The sequence below is a fragment of the Sander lucioperca genome, chromosome 10 (assembly GCF_008315115.2).
Source record: "Sander lucioperca isolate FBNREF2018 chromosome 10, SLUC_FBN_1.2, whole genome shotgun sequence".
Classification (NCBI taxonomy): domain Eukaryota; kingdom Metazoa; phylum Chordata; class Actinopteri; order Perciformes; family Percidae; genus Sander; species Sander lucioperca.
Genome location: NC_050182.1, coordinates 38,347,691 through 38,362,058, shown reverse-complemented (window position 1 = coordinate 38,362,058; position 14,368 = coordinate 38,347,691). Strand labels below are relative to the sequence as shown.

The 14,368-nt window shown below is 42.0% G+C and overlaps 1 long non-coding RNA gene across 1 annotated transcript; it reads left to right on the top strand.

Moving 5' to 3' along the window:
- Positions 1-393: 393 nt before the first annotated feature.
- Positions 394-13,582, top strand: LOC116035304. The gene is made up of 3 exons (XR_004101325.2): positions 394-502; positions 2,240-2,245; positions 13,572-13,582. It is a non-coding gene; the product is annotated as an uncharacterized LOC116035304 (long non-coding RNA).
- Positions 13,583-14,368: the final 786 nt, after the last annotated feature.

Below are 14,368 nucleotides of genomic sequence, written 5' to 3'. Positions count from 1 at the left end.
TTACAATGAAGCTACTGTCAGACTAATCCAACATTAGCCCATACCTCATCACCTTATCTTTGGCATCATTTCACTAGTCAACTATGAAATTTGTTTGAGTGTTTCCATGCATATGTTGTCACAACCCGTTCTCACTCCTAACTCGTAAAATACGGACGCTTGGGCAGTGCCTGTCAGCGTCAGATACAACACAAAAAGCACCCTTCAGCGTCTGTATGGAATGCGCCGGGCAGAGAGCAGCAGCTCCGCGGCGCTTTAAGATGACGTAGTATTAAGAGCGACAACGGTAGCGAGTAGTATGAAAGCCAGAAATTCCGCGTAGGGAGGTTGGTTAGGGTGGTGGATGGGTCAAAGAACACAGGACTTTCACTTTCACAGGACAAGAATGGGAATCGTGTCCCATTCTTGTCCCGCGTGTCACTGAAACGTTCATTTAATAACCCCACCAACGATCTTTCACTAAACCTAACTGTCCCATTCTTGTGCAGCATGCCAGTTAAACGTCAACCCGACCCAGAGCGCCCAAAATGAATCGATATTCCCGACCAAGCGCGTGTTTAAAATACGGACGCTTGGCACATGGCCAAGCGTCCGTATTTTACACAATGGGAGTGAGAATGTGTTGGCTGTCACAGCATGCAACCTCAAAAGCAGGGTTGTAATGGTAAAATAAAGGGTGGGTAAACCTTATGTCAGCTATTCTGTAGTTGGCCCACAGTGGCGGTGATGGATGGCTAGAGACATATTGGTCAGGGACGTCGTTAGGCCTATTTTAGTGGTGCTGATGCTACCCTAAAATGTTCCAAAGCCCCCCTAAATAATAATAATAACAAAAATAATAATTCAAAATAAAGGCTGAAAATGCCTAAAAAAAAACAACAAAAAAACAAAACAAAGCAAAGAATCAAAGATTCTGCAACTGCAAGCATGTCATTATCACTAACTGTATCCCCATAAATATTTAGACGCAACAAATGATATATATCCAGCTACAAAATAGCCGAAAAGTCGGAAGTTAGACAGAAGTACAAAGAGTTGTTGTGCTATAAAGATGATGCACCGTCTCGTTGCATTGGCGTGAACTCGCAGCTTTCAGAGTAAGCAAGTAACTGGAGGATTCATCTCGTCTCGTCGCTACTCTTTGGTCTGAACTCGCTACTACCTACATACAGTAATCGTTACTCCAAATCTTTTATTCCTTCCACCATCACGTTATTATATTTAGACAGTAGCCACTTTAAATAGGATCCTTATCACTAGCTTACATGATAAAGTATGCAGCGATGCCTATTTTTTTCTTTTCTTGTACTGCTATTTGTCATATTTGTTTAACTTACCAACTTATTAGCTGTCCGACCTCTGTTTGTCTGTTTTTGGACATTTTGGATGTTGTTTCATGTGACCAATTTGCATTTTGAAGTCATGAAATTAGCATCAGGGTTTTGTTTTATCTTAAAGGATAAGACAGAAGGAGAGGCTGAGGAGGAAAAGGGTCAAAAGGCAAGCTGCTCGAGGCAGGGAGAGCAAGTAGGTATGGGGACAGAGGAGCTTGAGCAAATACACAGGGCCCCGACAGGTGAAGCTGAAGAGCTACCCACAAGATAGCTTTGGTACACAGAACAGGGCATTTCACCACAGCTGGTTTGAAAAGCACAACTGGTTGCAATAGTCAATCAACCGTAATGCAGCTTTCTGCTTCCCATGTCGAGTGTTTGGCAAAAACATCAAACGTGATGCTTTGGTCAATAGTGGTTGCAAGAACTGGAGGAAATCCTTATATTTGGCAAGCATGAGATGGTACACACACATAAGGATAGTGTTGTTGCATGGAAAAGCTACCAGGCAACTAGCCGACAGGGAGACGTTGCACAGATGATAGCATCTGCAAATGCAAGTGAGATAGCGGAGAGAAGAGAGTATCTAAGGCGAATTGTTGCAGTCACTTCCATGTTAGGGAGACAGGGAATCCCCTTTCGTGGCAATAATGAAGGCGGAGATGACCCAAACAGAGGCAACTTTCTTGCTTTCATGGAGCTTTTAAAGGAGTTTGATCCTTTCCTACAAAAATATTAACCTATGCTACCTATATCTCGCCAACATCTCAGAACAAGATTATTGATTGTTGTGCTCAAGAAGTGACCAATGTCATTGTATCTGAGATGACAAAATCCAAAATCTATGCCATTATGGCAGATGAGGCAAGTGATGCACGGTCAGAGCAGCTGACTGTTTGTGTTAGGTACGTGTCAGAGAGGGAAGTGAAGGAACGTTTCCTAGCACTTACAGAGATAAAGTCATTTGATGCCCAGTCCATTGCTAACGAGCTGCAGCAGCAGATCCAGAACAATGGTGTAGCAGAACTTAAGTGTGTAGCACAAACATATGATGGCACAGCTGTTAGGAGTGGGTCCACTGGAGGTGTGCAAGCATATTTTAGAAGGTTCCACCCTGAGGCTATCTATGTGCATTGTTATACTCATGAGCTAAACCTAGTGTTGTGCCATACTTGCAGGGCTGTTTCAGAGGCTGTGGAGCTTTTCAGCTTGTTGTAGAGTGTGTATTCTTTTTTCAGCACCTCTCTAGTAAATCATCATAAGTTCACAGAGGCTCAGTCCAGGCTTGAATTGACAGAAGTTGAGCTCGTTAACTTTCAAACACTCGCTGGGCATGCCATCTGCGATCCATTAATGCTGTTTTTGAGGCATTACCAGACATTTTTGAGTGTCTCTCTGTCATTGTATCCCCCATAGCTGTTGGTCTTAGAGCAAAGCTCTACAAGTTCTCAACAGTCTATGCACTACTGATGTTTCAGGCACTTCTGTCTGTTACTCAAGGACTCAACAGGCTCCTACAGAAGGAGACTTTAGACATGGCAGAATCTTTTATGGGCAAAGGAGCTGTCTGTGACACACTGAGGGGCAAACGCACAAATGCATTTGCAACAGACATGTATGAGAGACAGAAGAAAATGGAGGATTTTGTGTTGGAGACAACCTTTGATTCAGGCACTGAGTTGATCAGCTCAGAGACCTTGAAAACCAATTTCCTTTTCCCCTGTGTGGACTGGATGGTTAGTGAGCTTGAACTAAGATTTTCCAGTGTACATTAAGGGCTCCTAAAAGGCATCCAGGCATGCAGCCCTACATCTGAGAACTTCTTGAATGAATCCTACTTGGATGAGCTTGCCAGGCACTACAGCATTGACTTGAAATGTAGCAAATTCTTGTAGCAAAAAACTTTCTTGCGCGCAAAACAGAGGCTGGATGTCCACCCCAAGACATGTTAGCTGTGCACAACCTCCTAGACCCAGACATATTTCCCTCTCTGAGGGCAACCATCCAAATTGCCCTTACAGTGCCTGTGAGCAGCTGCTCTTGTGAAAGGTCCTTTAGTGCACTGCGTTGGCTTCACTCCTGGCTGCGTCAAACAATGGGGCAGAAAAGGTTGCTTCCACCCACGAAGTAGACAATAAACAAAAAGTAACTGTTGACTGTGGTTTTGAACATTATTTCATTCTCAATTTTCCTTTATTTGAATACTGCCTTTTCATTGATTTTGAATTGAATATCATACATTGTATAAATCATTTGGCAGGATAAATTATCTTTATTTGAGAAACGCTCAAACTTGTGTTGTTAAATTTCACTATGACCTTCAAATTCTGGTTCTTGGGTTATACTGTATGCAAGCCAAACTACACTGTGAAATGACACTCTGATTGAACCAATCCACAGCGCAGTTACAGTAATTAGTGTAATTAAATAGCATTCTTTGGACAACTTATCTTTTAGAGAGAGGAATTAGATATATTATGCCATTACTTTATCACACATTTACATGAGCAGACAGATAGCATTTAAGTCGTTGCCTACAGAAGAACTCATCAGGAGCAAAGTCTGGCCTAAGTAAATCCCCCCCATCCAGCTTTGATGTGTCTAAAAGCTAACATTACAGTAACGTTTGTTGAACAGAGTAGAAATGGAAGAAGAGGATACGTCTGTCACTTTTTACTTGTTAACATCTTGGTTTCTTGACTGGTTGTTGACATAAGTGTAGCTCTAATACAGTAACAAAAGATGTGAGTGCAAAGATTTTGAAAATGCAGGTTACAAATACCCTGGGGGCTAAGCACGCCCTGTCTTTAAATCCTAGTGACGGCCCTGATATTGGTCTATGTATATCTAAAAAAACGTACTGATGTAGAATGTGTAAATTTAAAGTCACAATCCGTAGTTGTTTTGTAATTATAGTCATATACAGTGACTTGACTTCAGCCCCGGAGTTACAATATAATCATTTTGGTATTAACACTAAAGCTTGATTTATGGCTCTGCATTGAATCCACGCTGTAGGTATGTACGTAGGTACGTGTAGATACGTACCCTACGCTGTTGCCTGACGTGCGCCTGCCCAGAACTGTAGAGGGGGGTTCATGCCCATAGTTCCGCCAGCGAAAAAGTCCGGCGGATGGCAGGCATGGAGGGAGGGCAGGCACCGTAGCCTGGTTGACACCAGACCCTTCTCAGTTGTAACTGAGAGTGGGTCTGGGAAAGGTTCATTGACAGTGTATTTCCAAAAGGGCGTCACCAACGGACCCCGCTCAAATGCCTCTGGGTGCATTGGATAGTCCAACCAATCAGACCAACAATCCGGGTGACACTGCGCTTCGGTAGCCGTCATGTTGAATGTAAACAAAAAGCTGCTCGCCGTCGCTGCGCTATCGTCGTCGTGTAAAGCCCGCCTCAACGGTTGTGATTGGTGTAAAGCCCGCCTCAGCGGTTGTGATTGGTGCCTCGATTTTGGGGACGTTGGAAATGGGTTTGAATGGGCTCTTCGCCAGACTGACTTGCAGAGCAAATCTCAAATTTGCCGGAAGTTCGTCAGGGTTTACCCAGGCTACAGGCACCATTCATCTGCATGTACTTTGCTGCAGTAAATCAGGCATGCTTCAAACTCATGGTGTGAGGAGTACAGGAGTACAGGAGCGAAATTGGAGCGGGATGGAGCCGGAGATAAGGCAATGCTCCATCCAAAATCCTACTGCTCCGCTCACATGCTCTGGTATACAGCAGCTCTTTCTTGTAGTAGGAATGACTGAAGAGAAGCTAGCTTCCCCTGAGGACCTAATCTCCTAAATGTAACTAACACACACGTTATCTGCTTGGCACAGGTGTGGGCTGTCCTTAATGTTAAAAAAGGAAGAAAAAAACACACAAGGAACCACTGGGATGCTGTGTTTTCATTGTCTTTTTGCTCATGTTGTAGTTGGATGTCACAGGGTATGATTTGTCTTGAAGTTTGTCTTGTTGATGAGTTGACAGCCTGTAGTGTTGATTTGGCCGTGGATGAGTTTGTTTTGCGGACTGAGTTGGGAGAAAGAGCCTGGCAACAGACAGACTGTGGCGAGTCACACTCCTGCTTCCCCCAGGAGAACCAGCTGGCATCCTGCTCTGACTGGCAAGCAGAAGAGGAAGAAGTCCACACTCGATCGCAGAGAAGCCACACTGCACGTCCGACTGGAAAATGTCCATAAGGAGGGACAACAGACAACCCAATAGACTTAACACACAAGTTCATGCCTTTGTGTGCAACTATGTTGAGTTTAGACAGTTCATTGATCCTTATTCCTTAACTGCCTGTTAGGATTACGATATGAGTTTAGCACTAAAGGAAACTTGCATGCTTTTGCAACCTGGGTCGAAATTTGCAACTTTAGCCATCATTTCTATAAGTTATAAATAAATGTATGTAATGTAGTTATCCAGATGTAAAAACAATGAGTACACACAGAAAAACATATTCCATTTCCTACAGATAAACTGGTATTTATAAAAACAGAGAATGTCACACCTCAAGCACACTTCAGAACATGACCAGAGTGGGTCAGAAAAGATGGACAATTAAGATGAGGGACATAATCTAGTAATAAAAAAAACCCATTGTATGCACACTGTCTGCATCATTTTATTTCCCGCTGATTACCTTATTTTCATTTGATCCTTTATTGTGAAGCACTATGTAAAATCGGCATTATAAACTCAATCATTGTCCTGTGGTAGAAAACCACAAGTATAGACCTATGCCTTTTAATATGGATGTTCTTTTATTCACCCATGCTTTGTGTGAACAACAACAGTAAGTCTGACACTCAAGTGTTTTCCTGGACTTTTCAAATGTGTTATACCAACAACAAAAAAAATCAATAATAACATATCAGACGAGAACACCACCCTGAGAAGAACATTATGTCATTTCCATAAACAGTTTTTTTTTTGTCCTTAATGGGTATATTTCCAAAAACTGAAGTAGTGCATATATTTTGATGAGGGGCTAACTTCTGGAGGGAGGGGATAATAAGAAGGTGTTTTAATAATTTTCACAGTTTATATCTTCACATATCTGCACACTCAAGTTCAGTTTTTTTCTCGCAGACTAACCCATGCTTGTTTATGAAATAAAGATCTTAAATTGCATCATCTCAATCTCCTGATAAATTCTTTGATTTATCCTAGGCATCTAAAAGTCCTCAACAGTCTTTCTGATGTGTACACTAAAACATACAGTGCAGTACATATAGGAACGGAATTGTGTTTCTCTAGTTGATGATGGTAATTAAAATACTACTTGTACTGTACAGTACATATGATGAATTAATTAAACAGTTGCTATAAATAGCCAGAGCTGTGCATATTGATTGTGTGTAATAACGGCACAGTTGCCAATGTGACACAATTCTGAAGTTTTTCTTGTTTTAAGGTCAAATAGTGTCTTGTCAAGCTTTTTGCTTTCCCCATTGACATTCTAGCAAATTTCAATAAATTGCACAATATTTCTTTGTTTGTAGAAGGAGCTGTTGCAGTGTAGTTGTATTCAAGATTATGAGAGAAGTGGTTCATGGTATGCCCCTCTTGTTCTAGTGGCAGGTGTTGATTCTGAGTGGTACAGTGTGGCACTTTTGCTATTCCATTGGCGTTCTACTGTTCTACAGCTTATACTAATTTCCTATTGACATACGCCACTGCTGAATATGATACGCTGCGGATGTGTGTGAATTATAAACAGCTTATCACTTCTGTTTTACCACTGTCCACCTGCATACTGGTGGTGTTCCACTCTTGTGTTAGTGTCATGTTCACCTAAAAGTACGAAAATATGGGCTAAAAAACAGGGCTAAGCTAATTGTTTAGAATTGCTCACCAAAGACACCACATTGTTGCCAATTACTTCATGTCCTATAGTCCTGTGATAAGGTCCAGGAATTTTGGACTGGGATACATGATAACTTATGTCGGATTGCAGAGACCCAGGTTCCATTCAGCCCAAGATTATTTGTTCTGGGAGATAGGTTAGTCCTAAGCGGGATGGATAAGCACATTAGGAGCTGGGTCCAGACTAGTTTAATGATTTTTTGGAGGAATGAAGGGATGCGGTCAATCCAAGAGTGGGCGTGTGTGACGGCTAGGGTGGCGGCGTTTGAAAAAATGTCATATAAACTGTTTGCCAGATTGGATGTATATACTAGGACAACCCAGTTTCACGGCAGTTCGTGAAATGGTCACGTTATTTAATCTATTGATTAGTGTTCACGGGAACGTTTTTTTCGTGGTAGCCAGCATGAAAATGTAATGTATTTCAATAGGAAGCATATTTCGTGATCATAGCACGAAAACGGTAGGGATTAGTATGAAAAGCCGAAAATCTGCGTAGGGAGGTTGGTCGGGGTGGTGGATGGGTCAAACAACACAGGACTTTTACCCGGGAGACGGGGAATCGCGTCCCGCGTGTTTCCCCATTGTCTTCCTAATCCCAACCGTCCCGTTATTGTCGCACGTCCCCAGCGGCCGTCTCCTGGCGTGTGAGGCGTGCTTTCCCCGTAGTCTTCCTAATCACAACCGTCATTGTCGCGTGTCCCCAGCGGCCCGTCCCTGTGGTTTTCCGAAACCCAACCTCTGAATAGATGGTTCCCATTTCGTGCTGGACATCACGAAAAAAACGAGATAAACGTGTTGTTGTACACGTATCAATAGATTAAAAATACACAATTACACAAACTGCCGTGAGACCGTGTTGACTAGGAAATGGGATACCTGGGGTACCTGAGCTTTCTGGAGGGCTCCTAAGAAGCTTTGTGCTGGGTCAGTCTTTGGCAGTGTCCTCATTTTCACCCGGGATTCCATAAGGCGTGGGCGGACTCAATGTGTTCCTGTTGTGCCGTGGTTCTGTTCCGTCGCCCGTCATACCACACTGGAAACGTCTCAGAAGCGGAGCATTTTGCCTGGCCAACTCGCAGATTCCATTGTTTTGGTCTTTTTTTTGGATAGTACCTACCATATATATATATATCTACCATAAAAGTAAGTAGTCCATATAGTTAAATGGTTTCTTCCATTTAATCCAGTTATGAGTGGTCCTCTAAGGGTTAGGATGCTAGTGGCCTGAGGGTAGAAGCACCTCCTGAGCCTCTCATTGCTGGCCTGGCGTATATGGTACCATCTACTCTACTTCTCTCAGGTAGGCCTTTTCATTGTTGTCTGTGATCAGGCCCACCACAGCTGTGTCTACAGCAAGCTTGAACGTGATAGGATTCAAAAGTGGCTATACCGTTGTGTGTGTACAGGGAGTACAGCAGGGGACTCACAGAGGAAAAAGCCCTGGGGTGCTCTGGTGTTAAGGATGATGGTGAAAGAGGTATGTCCACCCACCCTCACCACCTGGGGTCTGCCTGTCCAACACATTCTCACTCCCAGCGTGTCAAAAGTTGACGCTTGGTCCTGGGCCTTTGGCATTTGTTTCTGACGCAAAAAGTCTCCTTTAGCGTCTAGCCCTTTGGCTTCATATTTAGACGCGCTTGGTCGGGACTCTTGGCATCACTTTTGACGCTCTGGGTCAGGAAATACGTTTAACTAACATGCGGCACAAGAACGGGGCAGTTAGTTTTAGGAAAAGGTTGTGGGTGGGGTTACAAAATGTACATTTCAGTGACACGCGGGACAAGATTGGGACATCAATTTAACTTTTCCTTTAACAGTAGGTTTATGTTAATATAACAGCTTGGGTTATGGAGAGAAACTGATATACTAGGTATAAATCAAGCTAAATAATAACTTTTTAAAACAATTAATTGTAGGCTGTTGATAGTTGTTGGGCTTGTAGATACATTTATTGTACTTCTGGATACTGTCCGAGCAGGTAGTGAAGTTTTCTTTTATTACACACTTACAGCTCTTCCTCTACTGCAGTAGTTGGATACTTGGTTTTAAAGTTAGAGTTAAGAGTCCCAGCATTCCAGGATGTGTGTGTGCACCTTTAATGCATGTTTTTTTTATTTATTTATATTCATTTATTCTGTGCCTTAGGCTTAGTACAGTAAACTGAGGCGTTATGCTTTTGTTCTGCTTAATAGTTGTGTAAGCACTACCTGCTTTCATCAGCACATTCAGCCACTTTTTTTTTAAATGAGTTTCTCTCGTTAAACATGTTTCACACTGCTTGCATTGGTGACACGCCACGCACTGACAGCTTGTCTAAGTTATGAATTCAAATAAAACTTTAAAGGCATGTGGGCATCCATCTGGGGGAAAATCTAAATGTAGCATATCACTGCTTTGTCATTCCATTAAAAACAACTTAACACTAACATGACAAGGAAAAAAAAGGAGTAATTGATACAAAATTATTTTACACTTGCATCCCAAATGTGTAGCAAAGGAACACAACGTGTAATCACCAACACACTGGACTGCTACAGTAATGTAGTTTATTATTAGCTGGATCAAACACAAGATTTAAAACGGTAAATGATACATTTGTGGTTCAATAACATAATACAGCATCTTTGCATTATCACAATATGCTGTATTATAGTATATTTACATATGCAATATTTCAATAAATAAAAGACAGAGGAAAAACTTAACATTGTCTAGATAGTGCCATGATTGCAGCTTTATAGATAGTATTATATATTAAATAACCTTTGAATATCTTTGGTACAGTAAGTTTTTAACAAGATTCGATTGAAAAGGAGATAGTCCTCGTGAGAAAAAAACAGCATCAAATGTCTGCCGAAATGCTCAAAGACGACGTATGATTACGTTTCCTGACAGGGACCTCTTGCAGGATATGTGAATTACGACTCTTGACACAATGGGAAAGTAGCATGATGTTTTAGACTGCAAAAACTCTGTACGGAGGATGAATGAGCTAACAAACCGTTGGACTTTGACATGAAAAAACAACTCTTTTCTGATTGAACGCTGATTCCCGATTCCTCCTGATGATCAAAAATTTGATTTTGTTTTAATTATGACATTTAAGGTTAAGGTTCAATTAAGGTAACTGTGGTGGAATTTCCAGCTAACAAACTCATGCTATGTAAGTTGAGACAGTGGTACCCAGGTCTCATTCAGGTCAGTGTCCAACATAACTTCATAACCTTTCCAGGCAGAAGTACTTCAACATCTGTCTCCATACATTATGGGAGATGTCACAGCTGTATGATAACAAAGTGCTGCCTCATTTTGCCAAGGTCATGGAGGAAGTAGTCTCGCTTTGCCCAACCTACCTCCACAGCCCTGTGGAGGAAGGTCTAGCTAGTGCACACAGCATTCCGGGATAAAAGAGAGATAAAAGAGAGAGAAAAATGTGCTCTGGTTTATTGGCATTTCTTTAAACCAATCACAATTGTCTTGGGCGGCGCTACACGCTGGACGCAACGACGGTGCCTCTGCAAAATAGCCTTGGGAAGGAATTTTTTTTGGTGGAACATGTGTATGTTCAAAAGTTGTTTTAGTCGTGCAACAGAAAACTCAGATTGGACAGATAGTCTAGCTAGCTGTCTGGGTTTACCCTGCAGAGATCTGAGGAGCAGTTATCGACCAGAGTTTAGAATGCTAACAAAGAAAGTGAAAGGTAAGGGACATCCGATGGATGTTCCGGCGGCACCAGAGCAATCCCCTGATTGAATCGTCGTCGATATACGTAGACTATGGAGGAAGTGAACACAACTCATTCTGTCTGTGCTGGGGAATTTGGGTTAAGCATGCATGTTTACGGCAACCCCAATATCTTTGTTTTCATTGAAGCTTCAGCTAAACTTAACGCCTCCAGCATGAGTTTGAATACTACTTCAGAAAGACAGGAACTTCAGAGAGTTGGGACGGCACGACAGGATAACACATTGTGCATACCAGCAAACTCAGAAGAGCTGAAAAAGGTGACACATCATTTGTCGAGAAGAAAATAAAGGGAAAACACAGCATTTTCCTGGTGCTAAAACGATCCTTATATATATTTAAAAAAGGAGCATCTTGTTCAGTTGTATTTGTCTGTTCAAAAATATAAAACAATAAAAAGCTGATCTACAAAAAAAAAGCCCAAAACAAAATGTCGGCGACATTAAAGAACGGCTTGTGTATTGCTAAGGCCACAGGGTCAAAATTAAATGATTTATTAAAAATGGAATAACAATAACTTATAACAATAACTTATTTCACCAGTAAATTCCTGTTAAACGACAAAAACAACCACTGGATGGGAAAAGGGTATTTTACAACAACTTTGAAGGCAGCACGAGGCTGGCAAGGCGAATTTCATGTGAACGCAACATCTGTGTTGTTTTTTGGCAGCTACAGACTGTTGGAATCCTCTCCAGTGAAATACAGACACAATTTTACACCGTTTAGCTGTCAGCATTTTAACCGTGTTTACTCCAGCTGCTAGCTAACGGTAGGCTAACGTTAGCTGCTGTCAGGTGTAGTGTTGACTAGCGTCCTGTGCGGCGATGTTTCAGTTCCCTCTAACGTCCGTTTTCGGAGCATCAGAGAGAAGCGCAGGCATTTAAGTGGCACCTAAATAAGGCACCGAAATCCGCGTTGCTATTTGGTCCGGTCGAGAACGGTCGTTAAGGCACCAGTGCCGTATTAGCACCGGGTCTCGGACCCCCCCCCCCAAATAAAAACTCTTCGGATCTACACGATTCACGTGGATGACATTTTCCTATTCAAAACGGCGATTTTCGCCAAAAAGCAACTAGTTTGCAGGTACGATTGTGGTTAAGCTGTACTGCCTGCCTAAATTTTCTCCTCAATTAAGATTCTATTAAATGCTTCTGTATAATTCATCAAAGTTTCCCGAAACTTCTTTATGTATGTGAAATGAGATGTGCTGTTCCTGAGTTTTTCCTTAACAGTAACAAAGTAGTAATTTCAACCCAAACTGCAATCTTTCCTTAAACAGCCACATCGCTGGCAGTTACATCTAAATTAAATCTAGACTAATACAGTTGATTCATCAAATTTAAAATAAGCTATACACTGTGTGTTATGTAAATGGTGCGACTATAAGGTGGTAGGGATAACCGTCTTCGAACAATGTGTGAATACTCCCAACTTGGAATAGCAGGAGGTTTTACACGTGGACTACCACTGCGAGGACGATCAGCTGTCCTTCCTGTCTTCCTGTAGCACTGTCTTAGGCATCTCACAGTACGGACATTGCAATTTATTGTCCTGGCCACATCTGAAGTGGTCATGCCTCCTTGCAGCATGCCTAAGGCACGTTCACGCAGATTAGTAGGGACCCTGGGCATCTTTCATTTGGGGTTTTTCAGAGTCAGTAGAAAGGTCTCTTTACTTTCATAATTTGTTTTACAACTTTGACCTTGACTACCTACTGCCTGTAAGCTGTTATTGTCTTACCGACCGTTACACAGGTGCTTGTTCATTAATTGTTCATGGTTCATTGAACAAGCATGGAAAACATTGTTTAAACCCTGTACAATAAAGACATGTAAAGTTATTTGGATTTTTACAAAATTATCTTTCAAATACAGTGTACTGAAAAAGGGGCGATTCTTTTTTTGCTGAGTTTAGTTTATGCACCCAAACCTAACCCTGACAGTTGGGTTCTTATCTGTAATATAAATGAATGAATATATTTTTATTTTCGTGTCTGGTCATTTACATGATCCAACCCTCATGGGATTATTCAGACACGTTAACTACCAATAAACAGCACAATACATAAATATCAACCAAGCATACATATAAACCTCCCACAAATACACTCACCTTGAAGATTATTAAGAACACCCTACTAATAGCGTGTTTTACCCTCTTTCGCCTTCAGAACTGCCTTAATTCTTCGTGGCATTGATTCAACAAGGTGCTGGAAGCATTCTCTAGAAATGTTGGCCCATATTGATAGGATAGCATCTTGCAGTTGATGGAGACTTGTGGGATGCACATCCAGGGCACGAAGCTCCCGTTCCACCACATCCCAAAGATGTTCTATTGGGTTGAGATCTGGTGACTGTGGGGCCCATTTTAGTACGGTGAACTCATTGTCATGTTCAAGAAACCAATTTGAAATGAGTTGAGCTTTGTGACATGGTGCATTATCCTGCTGGAAGTAGCCATCAGAGGATGGGTACATGGTGGTCATAAAGGGATGGACATGGTCAGAAACAATGCTCAGGTGGGCTGTGGCATTTAAACGATGCCCAATTGGTACTAAAGGGCCTAAAGTGTGCCAAGAAAACATTCCCCACACCATTACACCACCACCACCAGCCTGCCCAGTGGTAACTAATTTTCCTATTTTTAGTGGAGATGAGTGGTACCCGGTGGGGTCTTCTGCTGGTGTAGCCCATCCGCCTCAAGGTTGTGTGTGTTGTGGCTTCACAAATGCTTGGCTGCATACCTCGGTTGTAACGAGTGGTTATTTGAGTCAAAGTTGATCTTCTATCAGCTGGAATTAGTCGGCCCATTCTCCTCTGACCTCTAGCATCAACAAGGCGTTTTTTCTCACAGGACTGCTGCATACTGGATGTTTTTCCTTTTTCAGACCATTCTTTGTAAACCTTAGAAATGGTTGTGCATGAAAATCCCAGTAACTGAGTAGATTGGAAAATACTCAAACCAGCCCGTCTGGCTCCAACAACCATGCCACGCTCAAAGTTGCTTAGATCACCTTTCTTTCCCATTCTGACATTCAGTTTGGAGTTCAGGAGATTGTCTAGACCTGGACCACACCCCTAAATGCATTGAAGCAGCTTCCAAGTGATTGGTTGATTAGAAAATTACATTAACGAAAAATTGAACAGGTGTTCCTAATAATCTTCAAGGTGAGTGTAATGCTCCAAGAGACATACCACAATGGGAAACTAAAAAACATATGTAGTAGGCCTATATGTCAGTGCCCTCTTTCTGTAAACTGAAATACTTGATTTGTTCTGATGTGAAAACATCAGATAGTCACACAGTCAAAGGAATACATGTTCATTAAGTGTTCTTCGACCAAGTGTTCATCCTGTTAAAAGTGTATCCGTCGGTACGTCCCAGGTCCTTAAATTGCATCCATGTTTCCT